Source organism: Onychomys torridus, unplaced genomic scaffold (genome assembly GCF_903995425.1).
Source record: "Onychomys torridus unplaced genomic scaffold, mOncTor1.1, whole genome shotgun sequence".
Lineage (NCBI taxonomy): Eukaryota > Metazoa > Chordata > Mammalia > Rodentia > Cricetidae > Onychomys > Onychomys torridus.
In genome coordinates this window covers 268584-286985 of record NW_023411189.1, presented here as the reverse complement: position 1 = coordinate 286985, position 18402 = coordinate 268584, and the positions used below count along the sequence as shown (strand labels likewise).

Genomic DNA, 18402 nt, shown 5'->3' with positions numbered 1-18402 from the left:
TGATGGGAGACCTAAACCTAACCATTAGGCAGAGCTTAGCAAACCCCATGGAAGAAAGACAGTGGGAGCCAGAGGATTCCAGGACACCATGAGAACATGGCCTACAGGATCAACTAATGTGGGCTCATAGGGTAACACAGATACTGAAGTAGGAAATGAATTTCTTAAACCCTAATGACGTCAGAAAAAATTGGCATGCAACATTTTATTTTCAAAGGCATCATAACCTTGTGGATATAAAACTCTAAAGGAACTTACAAAACCCCATTCAAAAGATAAAAGAATTTTATCATTGATGCAACTCATATGATCAAAGTAAATGTCCAGTTGCGTTTCTATGTAAAAGTTACTCCAAAAGTTAACTCAAAGAACAAAGATATTAAAGAAATACATGTCATGCTTGGTCATGTTCTTGTGAGCACAGCTCACTGGATCATGAAGGATCACATGAGTAGAAGACATGGAGACCTGCCTTGGCAACACAGAGAGCTCCAGTGAGAAGAGACAGGTTCTAAATATAAGGACTCTGTAGTGAAATTTTCAAATGAGTAGACCACTAAGGAAGCATTGTCAACACCACAAGCAGCAGCACTAGCAGCACCAGCAGCATCAGCCATCCCCACCAATATCTGCAAATGGACAGCAGGCCAGCAGCCAGAAATAAAGCTTGACTATTGACCTGAAGAATTTTAGAGAAGAACTTCACCAAACATAGCTGTCTTTTTGAAAGCAACCTTACCTCTGATATCACTGAGGAGGAAATTAGCAAGATTTTTGAGAACTATGGGAAAGTGGGTAAATTTTTCATTCATAAGAATAAAAGCTTTGGCTTTATTCACTTAGAAACATGAAAAGTAGTGGAAATTGCCAAATTTGAGCTGAACAATATGCTACCATGTGGAAAGCAACTGTCTGTATGCTTTGCCTGTCATAGTGCATCTCTTACAATTCACAACCTCCCTCAGTATGCGCCCAATGAACTGCTGGAAGAAGCCTTTTCTGTGTTTGGCCAGGTGGAGATAACTGTGGTCATGATCAATAAGCAAGGAAGGCCATCAGGGAAAGGCACTGTTTAGTTCTCAGGGAAGCCAGCTGCTCAGAAACTCTGAATAGATGCAGTGAAGACTCATCCTTGGTAACCACATTTCCTTTGCTTGTAACTGTGGAGCCTCAGGACCAGTTATATGATGAAGAGGGACTTCTAAAGAAGCTGGTTATTTAAAAAAAACACCAATTTCACAGGGAATGAGAGCAGCCACCCAGATTTGCACAGCCTGGGTCCTTGAGTATGCCTATGCCATGCACTTGAAGGCACTCATTAAGCTGGGGAAGCAACAACAGGATGAACTGGACTAAAACATCAGGGAGGCTTTTGAGAAAATAGAAATGGAGATAACTTCATAACTGACACAAGCAGTCTCCATCAGAGCAGTAGGCTTATTTAGGGACAGATTGCTTAGTGTCCATAGAAGGAGCCCAGCTGCTTCTGTAGCCATTCAATGATACTTTTCCATGAATTTTTACTCTCAGGGTATATGGCAAATAATTACCTCTCAATCAAGACTGCCATAGTATACCACATGAAAGAAGATGGCTGTCCTCTGATTTATCCTAGAGACATCCCCTAGCACAGTGGTCTCACATTATTGACATGTCTCACTACCCTATGTACTAGCCATGTCCCAGCCACTATACAACTCAAACAGCATAGAAACAAAAAAGAATGCAAAATTTTCTCTCCAAATCCCCCATTCAACATTGCCTCAGTTGCCTTTCTCATTCTCCACATAAAGAACAGAGTCAATTCTTTTCCCAAACTCATCCTTGGTCTGTCATTCTGTCCCATTAACATCACATGCTGCCAAACTTCTGTTCTTTGAAAACAGATGTAAATAGCTACTAAAGCACCTTCTAATATGAAAATGGTGAGCTGTAGAACACTACTTACAATGTTCATAGGAAAAAATTGAGGTTATTGGGCTTATTTGCAAAGCATAGGTATTGGGATACTTACTAGAATGTGGAAGCTCTAACACAAAAGCTGTAATAGGAAGTATTTTATAAGTAGGGATAATGAATTTCTCATAGCTGCATATATGGAGCCTCCCCCAACTAGACATCCCTGACAAGTATCTGATATATTTCTCTGAGACCATGTTAATTTATGACAGAGTTGCATATAAAAGGTGGGAGGGTGAGGCTGGATACACAGGTAAGGGTCTCTTGATTCTACTTGCTCTTCCATGTGGGCATGGAAATAGTCATAAATCCAAGCTAGGGCAACATTTATAATCTGACACACACAAAATAAATGATTAATTTTGTTACATCAATGTTTAGAGGCAGAGGAATGACCATAATCAAAGCTATGGAAAATTCAGCAGAAAGCAAAATGAACATATCTGTATTGTTTCTAACTAGTACTTATTAGGAGGTGTGAAGTCAGACTCCATGTAGCTCACCTGTGACATACTGACATGGACACAAACATACACAGAAATAAAAATAATTCTTAAAAAATTCAGTCTATCAATGTCATAACTGGGTTCAAATAGCATTATTTTAGATAGCCAGAACCTGGAAACAACCTAGATGCCCCTCAACTGAAGAATGGAGAAAGAAAATGTGGTACATATACACTACACAATGGAGTGCTACTCAGCAGAGAAAAAAACCAATGTTATCATGAGGTTTGCAGGCAAATGGATGGGACTAGAAAATATCATTCTGAGTGAGGTAACCCAGACTCAGAAAGACAAACATGGTATGTACTCACTCATAAGTTGATACTAGATGTAAAGCAAAGGATAACCAGACTACAACCTGCAGCTCCAGGGAGACTAACTAGTAAGGAGGATCCTAGGAAAGATACAGAGATTGCCCAGAGATGGAGAAATGGATGAGATCTACATAAGCATACTAGGGGTGAGTGGGGTTAATGGAGGACAATATTCGGGGGAAAGAGAGCTTAGGGGAGTGGAAGGTCCCAGCTGGATCAGGAACAGAGTGGGAGAACAAGGAAAGAGATATCATGATAAATTAAGACAGCATCAGAGCAGGGAGAAACAAAGTGCTAGGGAAGTTCCCAGGAATCCACAAAGATGACTCCACCATAGGCTACTGGCAATGGTTGAGAGGGTGCTTGAACTGACTTACTCTGGTGATCCAATGGCTGAATACCCTAACTTTCATGATAGAACTCTCATCCAGTGACTGATGGAAGCAGATGCAGAGACCCATGGCCAGATCACAGGCAGAGCTCCAGGAGTCCAATCAATCAGAGAGAGGAGGGATTTTATGGGCAAGAGATATCGAGACCATGATGGAACAATATACAGAGATGACTAGCCAAACTAGTGGAAATGAATGAACCATGGACCAATAGCTGAGGAGCCCCCATGACACTGGACTAGGCCCTCTAGATAAGTGAGACAGTTGTTTAGCTTGAAGTGTTTAGGGGGCCCCCAGGCAGTGGGACCAGGACCTGTCCTTAGTGCATGAGCCAGCTATTTGGAACCTAGGGCCTATGCTGAGACATTTTGCTCAGCCTTGGTACAGGGAAGAGCAACTAGAACCTGCCTTAACTGAATATACTAGGGTCTGCCGACTTCCCAGGGAGAGTCCATTCTCTTCAGAAACTCATCCTTAGTTTTGTTATTACCTCCTGACTACTCCAAGTGGTGATAAAATTCCTTCTTTTGGTGAGAGATGTAAATAATGGGTAAAATGCCTCCTAATGTATCAGTGAGAAAAAAAATGTATCATTTCAGACAATTTTGCTCTGAGGAACAAATGAAGATCTTGTACTCATTGGCAAAGTATAGGTGATGGACTGCTTACTAGAGTGTGGGCCCTCTGACACAAAGGTTGTGCCATAAATCCCTTTCCCTGCAGGGATGATGCCTTTCACATAGTTGCATATATGGAGCCTTTCTCCACTAGCCTCCCTGATTGTGTGTGTGTGTGTGTGTGTGTGTGTGTGTGTGTGTGTGTGTGTGTGTGTGTGTGTATGCTACACCTCTCTGAACTCATTTTAATTTAGAAATTATTTGCATTCTACAGGTGGGAGGGAGAGGCTGGATACTAAGGTAAGTGTCTCTTGACTCTGCTTACTCTTCCATGTGAGTACTAAAATAGTCAAGAAGCCAAGGTGATGTGATCTTTCATAACCTGACACAGAAGAAATTCCTGTATAAAAAAGTCATTTCCATAAATCCCAAGGTAATTATTACATTTCTCAGCCACATCCAAAAGGAAAGGTTGGTATTCCTGAACAAGGTTTCATTTAGCACTCATTACATTCCTTCTCTGCTACCCCAGATGATTGAACTGCAGTTCTTTCATGAAGACAGGTATAACCATTCAGAACTTTACACATTTACTTGGCACTGACCAGTCAGGACCAGTCAACACAAACTAGTTTCATGCAGATCACTTGTTCTTTCAAATGTCATCAGCAAGGTTTCACACACATGATTTGCCTGCATTTGGGCCACTACTATTTACTTATGACTGCCAGTTTTCAAAATGAATTGTCTATTAATATCTACTGTCCCTATTATATTTTACTACCCAACCGTGACCACAAGTGTCCAAGGTTTATTCAAGTAGCAGCTACACAGAATGTAGTGCCAGAGATGGTAGACCATCCACAAGAAGATGTCTAGAGCCATACTGAAAGGGTCTAATTGGGCAGAAGAGGTGATAGTCAGAAGGATCATCAGAATAGAGGGATCCATGGCATGACATGCAGACATTTGAAAGGACAATACTTACCAATACTATAACAGTAATTTTTCTCATCTGGCATACTGATAGCTATACTGATAAGTATGGAAGTGTGCTAAGGGATGTAGTCTAAGTTGGAAATGTAGTGTGAGGAATAGGAGAGAAGTGAAGCAAGACATAACACATCATTCATAATCAATGGAAGCAAGAATTGAGAAAAATCACCAAAGGTACTCAGAACTGGTCAGTCTGATTTCAGGAACAAAGTTCTGAAATTCTAGTTCTCCTATCCCTTCAGCACTGAGTAGATGTATCCACACCTAATGCACCCCATTCTTCTTTGCAGGGAGTGTTGGAATTCCAATCTACTGCCCTAGCTATATGACCACAGAAGTGCAGTTCAGTAGCCAAGTAAGGGGCCCTACATCCTATGTAATCTGTGTGCTCTGTTATTGCATAATTTGCATACAGCATGATCACACAATCTATGCACATGTGTGGCATAGTTCCATAAGCCCATATGCACATGTGCAGGGGATTCCATAAGAAGGGAGACATAGACTCCTCCCCACTTTGTCTCCTTCTTCTCCCCACCTTCTCTCTCTGCACATGTCTTCCACAGTCGTTTTCATGCTCTCTTCTGTCCCTCTCTTCTCCTAATAAAGCTCTGATACTGGGTTTTGTCATGCCTCATGGCCTTTCTTGCATGCTGCTTAATGAATAACATTGCACTGCCACATTAAAAACAACATTGGTGCTGTGATGAAGCAGGCCTCCCAGCACTCTGCATCTGGGACCATGTACCAAGGTTTCTTCGATCTACAACTGCCCACTTTTTTCATTTGCCTGGGTGCCAGACTGCTCTGCACAACTCCACCTGCCCAGACTGGTACGTTTTTCCTTTCCATTTCCTTGCCATTTCCCATGACTGTAGCCTGAGATATATTTCTCACTCACTGTCAGATCCCTGGGAGGTTGGGACTCAGGCTATGTACACCAGGGCACATTCTTTCTTGGAGAAGCATTGAATGATGTCAGACCCCCATGGGGTCCTCTGGGTACATATGCCCCCAGCCCTTATCGCCCTCTTGACAAAGGGTGGAGTAACTTGTGCTGATTCACAGACCCTTCCCTAACCTCAGGGATGCCTGAGATTATGGTCTTGGAATGTGTTTGTTATTGTATATTTTCTCTCAGCTGGAGTCATGGGACATAAAGTCTTCCTCTTCTTGGTCCCATTCCTCCTCTGAGAAATGCCTTAAATATCCCTAGATACCAGTAAATATGGCCACATAATGGCTGGTTGGACCCAGATATTTCACAGGAATTATCTAATTTCTGCCAGCGAATGGGCAAATGAAAAGAGTTACCTTATCCCCAAGCATTTCACCTAAGGTCTGAGCCCTCCCTTTCTGATTCTTTCTCTCTTGCCCACATGCAACCTGAACCTGAGGAATCTCTGACTAATAAGGACTTCTACATTTCTGACCTCTGCTCTGCTCTTCAGTATCAGGCAGGCTGCTTCTGCCCAACTCTGGCTCCCACCTCCACTCTTACTCTCACCCATTCTTGAGCTACCCCGAGTAGCATGAACAGGTCTGGAAGCAGGCTAGGACTCATGCAAATGAATTTACAATCAGGACCAAAATTGGGATTATAATAATCAGATGGCTCTCTATCCAGAGATCATTTTACAACCTGCCTCCTGTCAGGTCTTCCTAAAGCTGTCCTCAAACCAGCAAACTACCAAAGCTAAAAGAAAAAGAAAAAAAATGTAATTCAAGATACAGAATAAAACATATCTGATGTCTCCCAGAACTTCCCAACATCAGGGCTAAATTAAGCATCTGGAGAGAGGACCCCTGACCCCACAGGCTGAAGTCTCAGATGTGGCCTTTAAGGTACCATAGGAGAGATGAGAAAGCCCATGAACAGAACTGTCCAAGCAGCTGCATAAAGGTACCTGTTTTAAGTGTGCTAGAAAAGGCCACTGGGCTTGTGCAGGCCACCAGTTGAGCCTTGTTTGAAGTGCCACCAAGAGGAATACTGGTCATCTGACTACCCTCATGCACCTCGTGGCATAGGGCCATCAAACAAAGAGCTCCAGCAGACCTCCTAGGCTTGGCCACAGGCTCACAGGGAACCAAGGATGCAGCATGGGGCATCCATTTCCTTCCTTTTGAACACCAAACCACTTACTCAGTCCTGAAGGAGTTTTGGGGTCTCATCTCTCCCTCTTCTTTTGAGGTAGGGGAACAGCCTTACCCTCCTCAATAGACCCCACCACTTAACTATACTTTCAGGGGTACCTAATGGGAAGAGATTTTTCCAGCTAAGGTAGGAGCTCTTGTTTCATTTGTTCCCTCCATGTGCCTCACTCCAGACTGGTCAGCAGTTCTTCTTCTCTTCATGCACAGTGACACAGAGAAAGCCCTGCTCTCTCTCAAGTTCCAGAGGACACCAGGATCCACTGCCTTGACACCAATTTCATAAAAATGAGGTCTCACCCCACAAGCTTTTCTCTTCCTGGTTTCCACTCTTAATTAAGTACTCAGCCAATTGTTACAGGACCACTCAAGATCTGGAGTCCAAGAACCATCAAGTATACCCAGGCAGTGAGAACAGTAACAGTCCAAAGGTATTTACAACCACAGACACAAAATGGTCTGGATTCTACAAAAAAACCAGACTTTAATAAAACAATCTATTACTGTAAGCCCTCAGAAATTGATCAACTGGGTCTCCTGGATGTTAATCTAATAAAGGAAACAGGTACCTCAAAATAACCTGTCCTGGTAAGATGTATCTCAGGTAAAAATTAAAAGCATGTTCCAAATATCCCCCTATGCCTCTCTTTCTCTCTCACTCACTTACACTAACCAATACAGCAGAATTCTAAAACACTACAGTATCATGGTCACCAGCTCAAGATTTTAAATCTCCCATGGCTACTTTGTCATATATTTAAAAATTCTTTCAAGCTCCATAGAATCCACCTGGATGGCACCTTGTCAGATGGCTCCAGAGCAGCAGATGACAATCCACCAGGACATCTGGCTGCCTCAGAAGTCCCCTTCCCTACCCACTCTAAGAGTCAACTGATGCCCATCAAGTCAGCCTGAAGCATTTCTCAGGAGACACAACACCCCTATTCCTGTTCAACTGCCTTTTTTATAATAAGCAAAGAGTTTGGAATGTTGGAATTCCCAACCACTCCCCAGCTATATGACCACACATGTACAGTTCAGTAGCCAAGCAAGGGGCCTTATGTCCCATGTAATCCCTGTGCTGTGTGATCGCTTAATTTGCATGCAGCATGATCACACAATTTATGCATATGTGTGGCATATCTCTGTAAGCCCATATGCACATGGGCAGGGAAATCCATAAGAAGTGGGACACAGACTTCTCCCCTCTTCTTCTCCTTCTTGTCCCCACCTTCTCTCTTGGCACATGTCTTCCACAGTCCTTTTCATGCTCTCTTCTGTCCCTCTCTTCTCCTAATAAAGCTCTGATACTGGGTTTTGTTGTGTCTCATGGCCTTTCTTGCACAGTAACAGCATCACTTCATGAATAACACAGTGCCACCACATTAAAACCAACAGAGGGTGTTATGAAAATGCTTTCCTTATCCAGTTCTTGTATCCATAAAAAAAATGCATGATCTTGCATGGGTGTGAAAGAGTCACCATTCACAAAACCTTCTGGAGTAAGTGTTACCATTGACTCATACATTCATCAACTTCATTTTTTTTTAAATAAAAATGAAAACAAATACTACTAAACATGAAATAGCAATTTAAACCATGTACGTTCTTATATCATTATTGACATATATTAGTATGAATAATATATTAAATGATGTAAGTTGTTCATAAACACAACAAAATGATCTTTTGTCAATTTATATTCAACTCTGTGAAGTGATTTACTATATACTTATCTAACATTCCCCACCCTGACATCTTCTGTGCAGGTCATATGATATAGTAATGCAGTATTTCTCTACAAAAGTCTATATGACTCCTGGAGGCATTGTCTTTCTAAGGTCTAACAACCTCTCTGCAGGTGGTTATAAGGATGGAGGGGATATCACTGCAAGGATCTTAGGGAATCTTTTTAAACAAAGATATGTGTGATTATATAAGGATAAGCTTGATTTCTAGCTAATACACCATTCCTACATTCAAAAAAATAAGCTTGTAAATATGGAGTTAAATAGTTTTGTCCTACTATTTATTTCTTCTTTAAGATTATGAAAGCCTCGCTACCATAAGGCAGGGTATAATTAAATATGATTTAGAAATTTTTTTATATCAGTTAACAAAATAATTTTTAGCTGCCTAGTGTTTAAAACTACTACAGTCATTATCAGGTTTAATCTAATCACTATTTTAGTGATAGGGAGAATTCAAAGTAAGAACAGTGCTAAAACTGTTGACAATTTCCAGATCTCTGTCTCCTCCAAATTCTTGGAAGTAACTCATCAGATACCCACATCCTTGGAATGGTCCACAGTGCTAAACTGAAGGGCTGAAATCAGATCCATCTTTTGAGTTGCTCCAATGAGCCTAGTTCCTCATGCCCATGAAAATAAGCATATTAACTCTGATTTTGACATGTGCTTCCTATACAAAGCTATTACAAAACAGAAATCTTTAAATAAGTCTGTGCACAGTAATAAAGGGAATCTTTCTCACTTCTCTATTTGTTTCTTGTCTGTTTCGATTTCTCTCACTTCTATATGTATATCTATCTCTATACCCACATATACTAACTTTTACCAGCTTTTCCATCAGTGCATCATTCTGTAATGCATATAAACTCCTTGATTTGATATTCCTAAGTGATGCAATACCTGCATTGTTGTTTGTGCTTTGGTGAGTCGACTCTATCTTAGTTCACCATCAGTTCTCACCCTAAATTCTTTCCTACTCAGATGCACCTCATAAAAGGACATTTGGATCAAAGAAAATTACATAGGACACAGAAATACTCCAGATAATATGTAATATATGTGATTAAAAAGGGTTTTGTGATTGAAAGGAGCAATACAGATGAAGCAGTATAACTTCCAAAATGAATAGGACATACAATGTAGAAGTTATAGGTTGAAACATATTGCTAATGAGGAGATACTGGTTAGTCAGTGGAAATTTATTGTCAAAGAGTGACAAGGAAATCTTGTGGGTAAATTTCTTTTGGTGAGTGTACAGAACAGTGGTCTGATACCACAGAGAGAAAATTGGCTTTCTAATACTCCTGTGCCTTGCAGGACCTCATAGAAAGAATGGACACACAGGGAAGAAAGAACAATCCATAAGGACTATTATTTGCTAAAGTACAATGAAAATTTAAGCCTTACTATAGAACCCAGATTGAAAATTTGAACCTCTAAGACCCTAGAAGGCAGCAAGAAATAATGTTGCCAGTGTTACATTTCTTTGCCCCCAGAGATTCTTGGGAGACAAGTAAGATAGTATCTGCAGCTGTTAAACATCAAAGCTCTCAGAATCAGGGGCCATGTGAGAATTGTCCTTGCCATAGCAGTCCTTCAGAGTGGGTCCCCCAAAGAAGTATAAGGAACAGCGCATCCCTGCTCTCTTTTAGAAACCGATATCAAACTGCATCATATTCCTCGAAGATAATGCAGGACTACAAGCCTGAGACAGGGATGACAGATATTAAAGCAGCATCAGGGACTTCAGAAGCAGGATAACATTTCCTTCAGGAAGCAAGAGCCTGAGCCTATGACTCAGAGCAGGAGTGTGGGGAATTTCAGCAAATCCCTGCCTGTGATGATTCACTGGCTCTGTCACCTGCAGTGTTCAGGAGCAGTCTTCCTTCTCTTTAGCAGCTTATAGTCAGGCTTTGGCTAGATCAGGTACCAGCTGGTACCTGGAATCTAGCCAGGAGCCTGACTGGTAAAAACCTCAGCTGCAGAGACTTTTATTACCTCTGGTCGCCTCTGATTGGAAGACTGTGTGCATTTAAATAGAAGGAAGACGAAAAACCAATCCGGAGAAAGATCTCAAACCCAGGGATGGAAAGCAAATATGTGGTAACCTTGGAGATCGCCACTGCAGCTGCTGATTCATCTCTCTCCCTCCTCCCTGTGCTTTGCAGAAAGAACAGGGAAAGTGAAAGTGGAAGGGGGGGGGATGTAATTTGCCCAGAGCGCTCATTCTCAATTAACAATAGATTAACAATAGACAGGACCAGAGAGTGGTGCCTAGGGGCTGATCATATCCTCGCTATCTGCAAAAGGTTCCTTTCTGTCTGCATCTTTCTGACTGTGATTCTGGGCTACCGAGCGCAGCTGGCTGCTGCCTCTTTATTATCTGCCTATGTCAGTTTCCCTAAGTGCAATGATTATATGCTTTTATTATAAACTACATAATGCATTTATGTCTTTTAGAAGACCGTACAAAAGGTTTCTTGGATTGGACAAAGAAATGTTGCTTTTAAGTCCTGCTGAAAATATAACCATTCGCATAGAGTATTTCACAATGTCAAATGATAAATAATTTAAGAAGTATGTATTTTAGAAAAGAAATGCTTAAAAATATATGTATATTCTCAACAATTCTCTGTTAGTTTTTATGTATGGTTTCGCATTTGTCTATAGGCAAGTGGCAACAATTGTCATTTTTCAGGTGCAACTGATATTCTTTTTATTCAATATTAATATGTGTAATAGTGTATTTGGAAAAATCCACCCCATTTTCCACACTAGACTACCTATCCATACACCACTATTACTATTCCATCTTAAGTTCATATACTTTCTCTCCCTTCAATAAGAGTTGAGTTTAATTAAGGCACCTATGTGTGCATGAATATGGATCCATCTACTGAACATACGTAGCTTCTCAAGACAAGCATCCATGAAAAATGTGACTCTCCTCATTCATCTGCTCATTAAATAACCAATAGCCACTCTGATAGGAGTTGGGATTCAGAATTTCTGCCTCTAGCCATGCTGCAGTTTGACTGGCTGGACATAGTAAGAGAATTGTACATACAATCACAAATGATGGCACTTGATGAGTGCTGCTATGCCTACAAATCAGTCTGGTGCTGGTTCAATGCAAATGTAGATTACAACTAGCTGATTTGAGATAGTATTTCTCCAATGAACAGAATTTGCCAAACATTCTCACCTAGCTTGCCAGTAAAATTCATTTATGCTAATACCAGTACACCTGCATTTTAATATGTGTATTCTGGAAGTAAATCCTAGGTTCCTATTTCCACATGAGCATGTTGCTACCTGGCTGTGTATATTATAACGTTAAAGGCAAAATATAACTTAATGAATGTAACTCAAGAACAATATTGATGTTCGTTTTAGGTAACACTCTGTTCTGCTTCCTCCCTAGCTGTGATTCTGTCCTCCTTGTTCCTCCAGTTTCAACTTTTCTTTTCTCAATAGTGCACAGAAACAGGATATGGGCAAATATCTGTGCTATTCAACTGTGAGCCTCACACATAAAAATGCAACAAGAGGAGCACAAAGAACTCTCCTATGTATTCCATTACAGGCGTCAGTCAAAATCCTCACCTGTCTGTTGTACTTTACAATAAGACTCATTTAAGGATTTATTACAATATTAAGATTTTTATAAACAGTCCCCTATTTAATGTAATTTAATTTTCCACTCCTCACAACTATGTTGTGACAATGTAAACACTGCAGCTAACAGTACTACAAAACCTCAAGGTAAACATCATGATTTTACTACGTTTCTCAAGTGTTATAATTTGCCAAATCTTAGCCCTTAGGAAGGTATTAGTGGCTTGGTACTTAAAGTCTCATCTGAATTTTTCAGACCTATATCATGGATAGGGAGAGATTTTTTAAATTTATTTTTTAATTACACTCATGATATTCATTAATTACACTCGTGATATTAACTATATTTGTTGTATTCATTGATTACATTTGTAGTATTCATTCAATGATTATATTTATGATATTAATTAATTACATTAATTGTATTGATTTATTATATTCATGATATTATGTCCTGATACTACTGTCCATTTGTGGGTTTTTCCATCACACAAAACTGAGAATCTGTACTTAGGAAATCATTTCTTCTCTGTCTTGAGATAACATCTAATCTTTCTGTCTCTATGAATTTGCATATTCTATATATTTCATGTAATACAATTCTATAGTATTTGTCCTTTTTTTAATGTAAAAGCATTTTATGTACAATTCCAGGAGAAATAATACTCAGTTAGCCTGAGCATAAAAACAGGCTATAATTTAAAAGTCCAGGATTATTTTAAACAGTAAAATATTTTTTTCTGTAGAAAATAGTATAAATGATAACATTTACCAATAAGCCCTTTTAAGTCAAATGATAGCTGAATTATACATATAAATATTGATTAGATTCTGGGATACAAAAGAGACCTATCTTCATCTATTCAGAGAGCTATGTTTTCTTCTCAGCACCCCATGGAACCGTCTCAAAAAATGACCACATGCTTGCTCACAAAGCAAATCTCAGCAGATACAAAAACATTGGAATAACCCCCTGTATGTTATTGGACCACCATGCCTTAAAGCTAGACTTCAACAACAACAGAAACTATAGAAACCTACAATCTCATAGAAACTGAACAGCACCCACCTGAAGCACCAATGGGACTAGGAAAGATTTTATGTCAGACAGAGCAAACCCATCCTACTACACAAGGCCAGTGGTATCAGGGGTCCTTAAGATGAACCTTCGGCCCATGGCTGATGTGTAAAATTAAAATACAAATATAATGGAAAAAAAGTAAAAATAAAAATAAAACAGGCCAAAGAAGAGTTGAAAATTCAGTTCCAGAGAGGCCTTATCCTGCTAAATATACATTTTATCAGAGTGTCAACAATCATGGCTAATGTAATTTTTAATGATCTAATGAAATCTGACTGGCTGAAATAAATAGAAGTTCTTTATAAGCTCAAATCAAACATTTAATTAAATGCACAGAGCACAAGTTCCATACTTTTTAATCCAGTCCCCAAAGCAAAAAGTTAGAAATACCCTTTTATTCTTAACTAAAAACATGACCCGGTCTCCAGGAGAACTGTCTGCTCACTGACAGTCATCCAGATGTGAAGGAGCTGTTCAAGACTCTCCCTGGACATGAACCCTTGACATGGCTGAGTTAGAAAGTTGAGAGCAGAAACTGGAAATAAATTCAAACTTTATTTTCAGAAAAAAAAATGTTTTAGGGACTTAGACTTTTCTGGACAATGAGACACATCCACTCCTAGCAGCACCAATTACTTGAAAGAGGATGATGAGCAATGAAAAAACTCATTATTGAGTTTGCTTTCTTTATGCCAGAAATTATCCACTGGGCAAAAAAGTGTCCTTGCCTCAACTGCTTGACAGGATGCTGTATAAACTAGACATGCAGGACACATAGAAAGGTGGCCACTTAGTTTTGCAAGGTGAAATGGTCCTTCAGGTTCCTGCTTCACAGAAGAGACTGCCAGACATTCTGCAGGACACAGGGAGAAGCAACTGATGAACTTTGCCAATAGGAGAAACAATCCTTCAAATTTCCTGCTTCACAAAAAAGCCTGCCAGAGACTCTAGGACTGTAGGCTGAAGATGGATGCCCAAACATTGCAGAGGAACTTTGGATGACTGTCCAGGCATCCAGATGTCTCTGTCATCTCTAGAATTCTGGAAGTTGCTTACAATGCACTTCCTGTTCACTTAAGTAATATTAAATCCTTCTGGGGTCTTTGACGGAGTTGAAGACTGGATAGTTATAATTATGGTTTTCCTTAATCATGATAAAGGGTAAATTAGATATGAAACTTTAGACTCACAAAATAGGATAGACAATAAAATATTTTCTTTAATTTTACCAAATACAAGTGGACGAGATATTGTAATTGTAATTCTTGCTTAATAACTGTTTTGTTATATATAATTTTACTATGTTAAAGTTAAAATCTTCCTTTTTGATTAAGCAGAAAAGAGGAAGTGCTATGGGATGCCTTTCTGTACACTGTTAATATATGTGTTGCTCCCATTGGCTAATAAATAAAGCAGATTTGGCCTATGGCAAGGCAGCTTAGAGTCAGGCAGGAAATAACAAAGAGAAGAAGGGCATAGCTGGGGAGATGCCAACCCACCATCCAAGGAGCAGAATGTAATGGGACATAGGTAAAGCCATGTAACATGTATTGAGACATAGATGAATATGTTAGACAAACTAGCTAGCAAGAAAAAAGAAGCCATAGGCCATATAGTTTGTAATTAATATTAAAAAAAAGATGAACCTTTGGCTGCTAATTTTCCTGAAGCAGTATAATTTCTATATTCATTCTAAAGGTCTTTCTTCATATCTATAGACACATTTAGCCATCATCTCCAGAAAAATATTTTGCATCACACAGAGACTACTATAGATTTCCACAGCTGTGCAAACTTCAAAGGACAACTAACAGTGGTATGTCTGACCCAATTGGTGATTCCATGAAATTCACAATTATTCCAAGACTATGATAACATTGAGGAAATTGGGAAAAGAGATTATAAGATCATGTGGAACAGGATGACTACACACATGAACTATCAAAATCATGCCTACCTAAAAAAGATTAGCACAATGACACCATAAGTTGGTATTTCAACACAGATGAAAAACTATCAAATCTGATACTTTGCTAAAAAAACTACAGGCAAATGTTGGATGCTAAAAGAGGGAGAATTATTCATCTCCAGGAACAAGACTCATGCTAGGCTACTCAGTAAAAAGATATCATATACATACATACATACATACATACATACATACATACATACATACATACACTTGCAAATACCCTTATACACATGATAATGATATAATATACACATCAGTAAGTAGTTATGTATATGTAATAAACAATAGTATTTTATAGGAAGTAGTAACCATTTGATAAATAATGTAGAAGACATGGAATGGACAAGGGTAGGAGAAGAAATGGTGGAAGTAATATAAATACAGCACTCAGTACTCAGGTATGAAATTCACAAATAAATCAAAGAAGCTTACACACACACACACACACACACACATGTATATATATATATATGTATGTGTGTGTGTGTATGTATATATGTATGTATGTATATGCACAGTTATGGTGCCCACCATGGCTCCACAGACTGAGCAAAGGCAGGCCCTTCTACCCTTTTCCTTTTGCCTCCTCCCCACATAACCACCGCACTTCCACAAGTCTGCCTCTCACTGTCTCCTAAAGAACTACAATCTGACTACATACCATTAAAGACCCAATAAAATTCCTTTTTTTCTATATCTTAAAATTATTCTATTAAATAATCACTTTTATTTCAGAATCTATAGAATGACCATCAGGCAAGATTAAAATTTGTAACAACACATCTCCCTCATGGGAAATTTTTGTCTGTCTATTTCTCAAGAAAGCTATGCCATTAAAAGTTTGTCTATTTGTCTGTTTGTGCATTCTGGTGTGTTAATAAATGTCATTTAAATGTGTCATGAAGGCAAAGATGCATTAAATATCTTTGTCTCTGTCACCTTTATTACTTTTCAAGTCAGCATGTGGCTAACCCCTTTTGGCAGGACCTCAAAAAATACCCCTGAGATAGTAGCCTAGTGCCCCTTTCTCACACAACTCCCAACTTAGACAAGCAGTCTCACTCAGTGCTTTCAGCTTTCCCAGTGACAAGTCTGTTATTATAGACAGCAGGAGCCATGTTGCCTCATGTAGTTATCAGTGATACTGTTTTTCCCTGAATGTGTGATGCTCAGGGCTGATAACAAACATTCTTTTATCAATTAAGACTGTCACTGGTAATACATGGAATAAAAGCTGCCACATTGTGATTTATCAGAGAAGAATATCCCTGCCCTGGGGGTCTCTCACATTAGTGGTGTTTCTCATACCCCACATAGTAGCCATGCTCATGCCACTATCTACCTTAAACAGAATTAGAGAAAAAGCACATGTAAATCTATCCTCTGAGAACAAAACTCCATTATTCACCATTGCTTCAGTTGCCTGCCTCATTTCTCACCTCAATAATAGCATCACTTCACTTTGCAAATGCATCCTTGGTTTTGCCATTACAACCCAAACACCTCAGGTGCTGACAAAATTCCTTCTTTTGGTGAGAGATGAAAATACTGCCTAAAACTTCTCCTAATGGCAAAGCAATTTAAAATTTGACCAAAATTTACTCTGAGGAACAAATGAGATTCTTTGGCTTATTTTCATTGCATAGGTGATGGTCTACTTACTGGAATGTACAAGCTCCAACACAAAGCTGCATCAGAAAGTCTTTCCCAGCAGGAATGATGGCTTTCAAGTAGTTGCATAAATGAAGACTTCCTCCACTAAAAATCCTTGACATATATTTGCTACACTTCCTGGAGGCAATCTTATTTTAGGGCAGACATGCATAAAACAGATGGCAGAGAGAGTGCCTGGATATTCAGGTAAGGGTCATATTATTTTGTTTGCTCTTATGTGTGGACATGAAAACAACCAACAAGCCAAAGCTTCAATGATCTGTCACAAGTTTGGTACAGCTTAACTCCCCAACCTGTCACTAGTATGGCATAGAGGATGGTCCTGTTTAGTGCAGTGGTTAGCTGTTCTAGCTTTGACCTGGAAGTACTACCCCCACTGAGGCTTCAGTAACTGTCACGCCTACAAGATAGGGAGGAGACAGGAGCCCTTGAGACCCGAGATCCAAATGGGCCAGCTCTCTTGGTTCCTGGATCCTGGAAACTAGAGTTAGACTGAACAGAGTTTTCCAGAGAACACCTCTGCACTGTGCTACAACTTTCCTGGACCCTGTAACCTATCTCTTTACTTGTAAGTTACCTCACAAAAGAAACCTCCCTTTTAACTATGTGGGATTGTCTTAATACTACAATCAATAGTTTAGGGCAGTCATTTTCAGAAATCCCAAGGAAACAATTAGAATTATTAGCAATGGCTGATAGGCATAGTTGGTTTTCCCTCCCTCACATGTTTGCATTTAGTGCTAATAACATTCCTGTCTTGTCTCCTGATGAGCAGATTAGAAGTCTTTCCATGAGACAGCTGCTAACTTTTCAAGATTCACACTTGTATTTGGGCACTGATTATAGAACAAGGTAATAGAAACTGGTTATATGCAGCTCACTGGTCCTTTCAAACTTAATCATCAATATTTCTCACATTCATGATTGGCTAGCTTTCATGCAACTGATTTTTGTGCACAACTGTCCAAATTTCAAAATGAACTGCATATTTAATACCCATATTCCATAATATATTTTACTACACAACCTTGAGGGCAAGTGTTCAAGGTTGTACAGTGTACTACCTTTACAGAAAATAGTCACATTGTAGTGGAACTACAACAATGAGATATGTATGTCCATACTTGCGGAGGATGAATCTAAATGGGGGGGCAGGGATGACAGTCCCAAGGATAATCCAGTTACAGGGATCCATGGCATGATTTGTAAACATTTGCAAGTATTTTCCTACCATTAGAATAACAGTGATTTCTCACCACTGGAGAAGCCCTAGCTATACAGAATGGATGTTAAGCTTAGGGATAGTGTCTAGATGGAAAAGTAGTGTGAGGAACAGGAGAGAGGTGAAACTAGATGCTACACATCACTCTT

The 18402-nt window shown here is 39.5% G+C and overlaps 1 pseudogene; it reads left to right on the top strand.

Annotated features, from left to right (window-relative positions):
• The first annotated feature begins 544 nt into the window (after positions 1-544).
• Positions 545-1404, top strand: LOC118575002 (annotated as a pseudogene).
• Positions 1405-18402: the final 16998 nt, after the last annotated feature.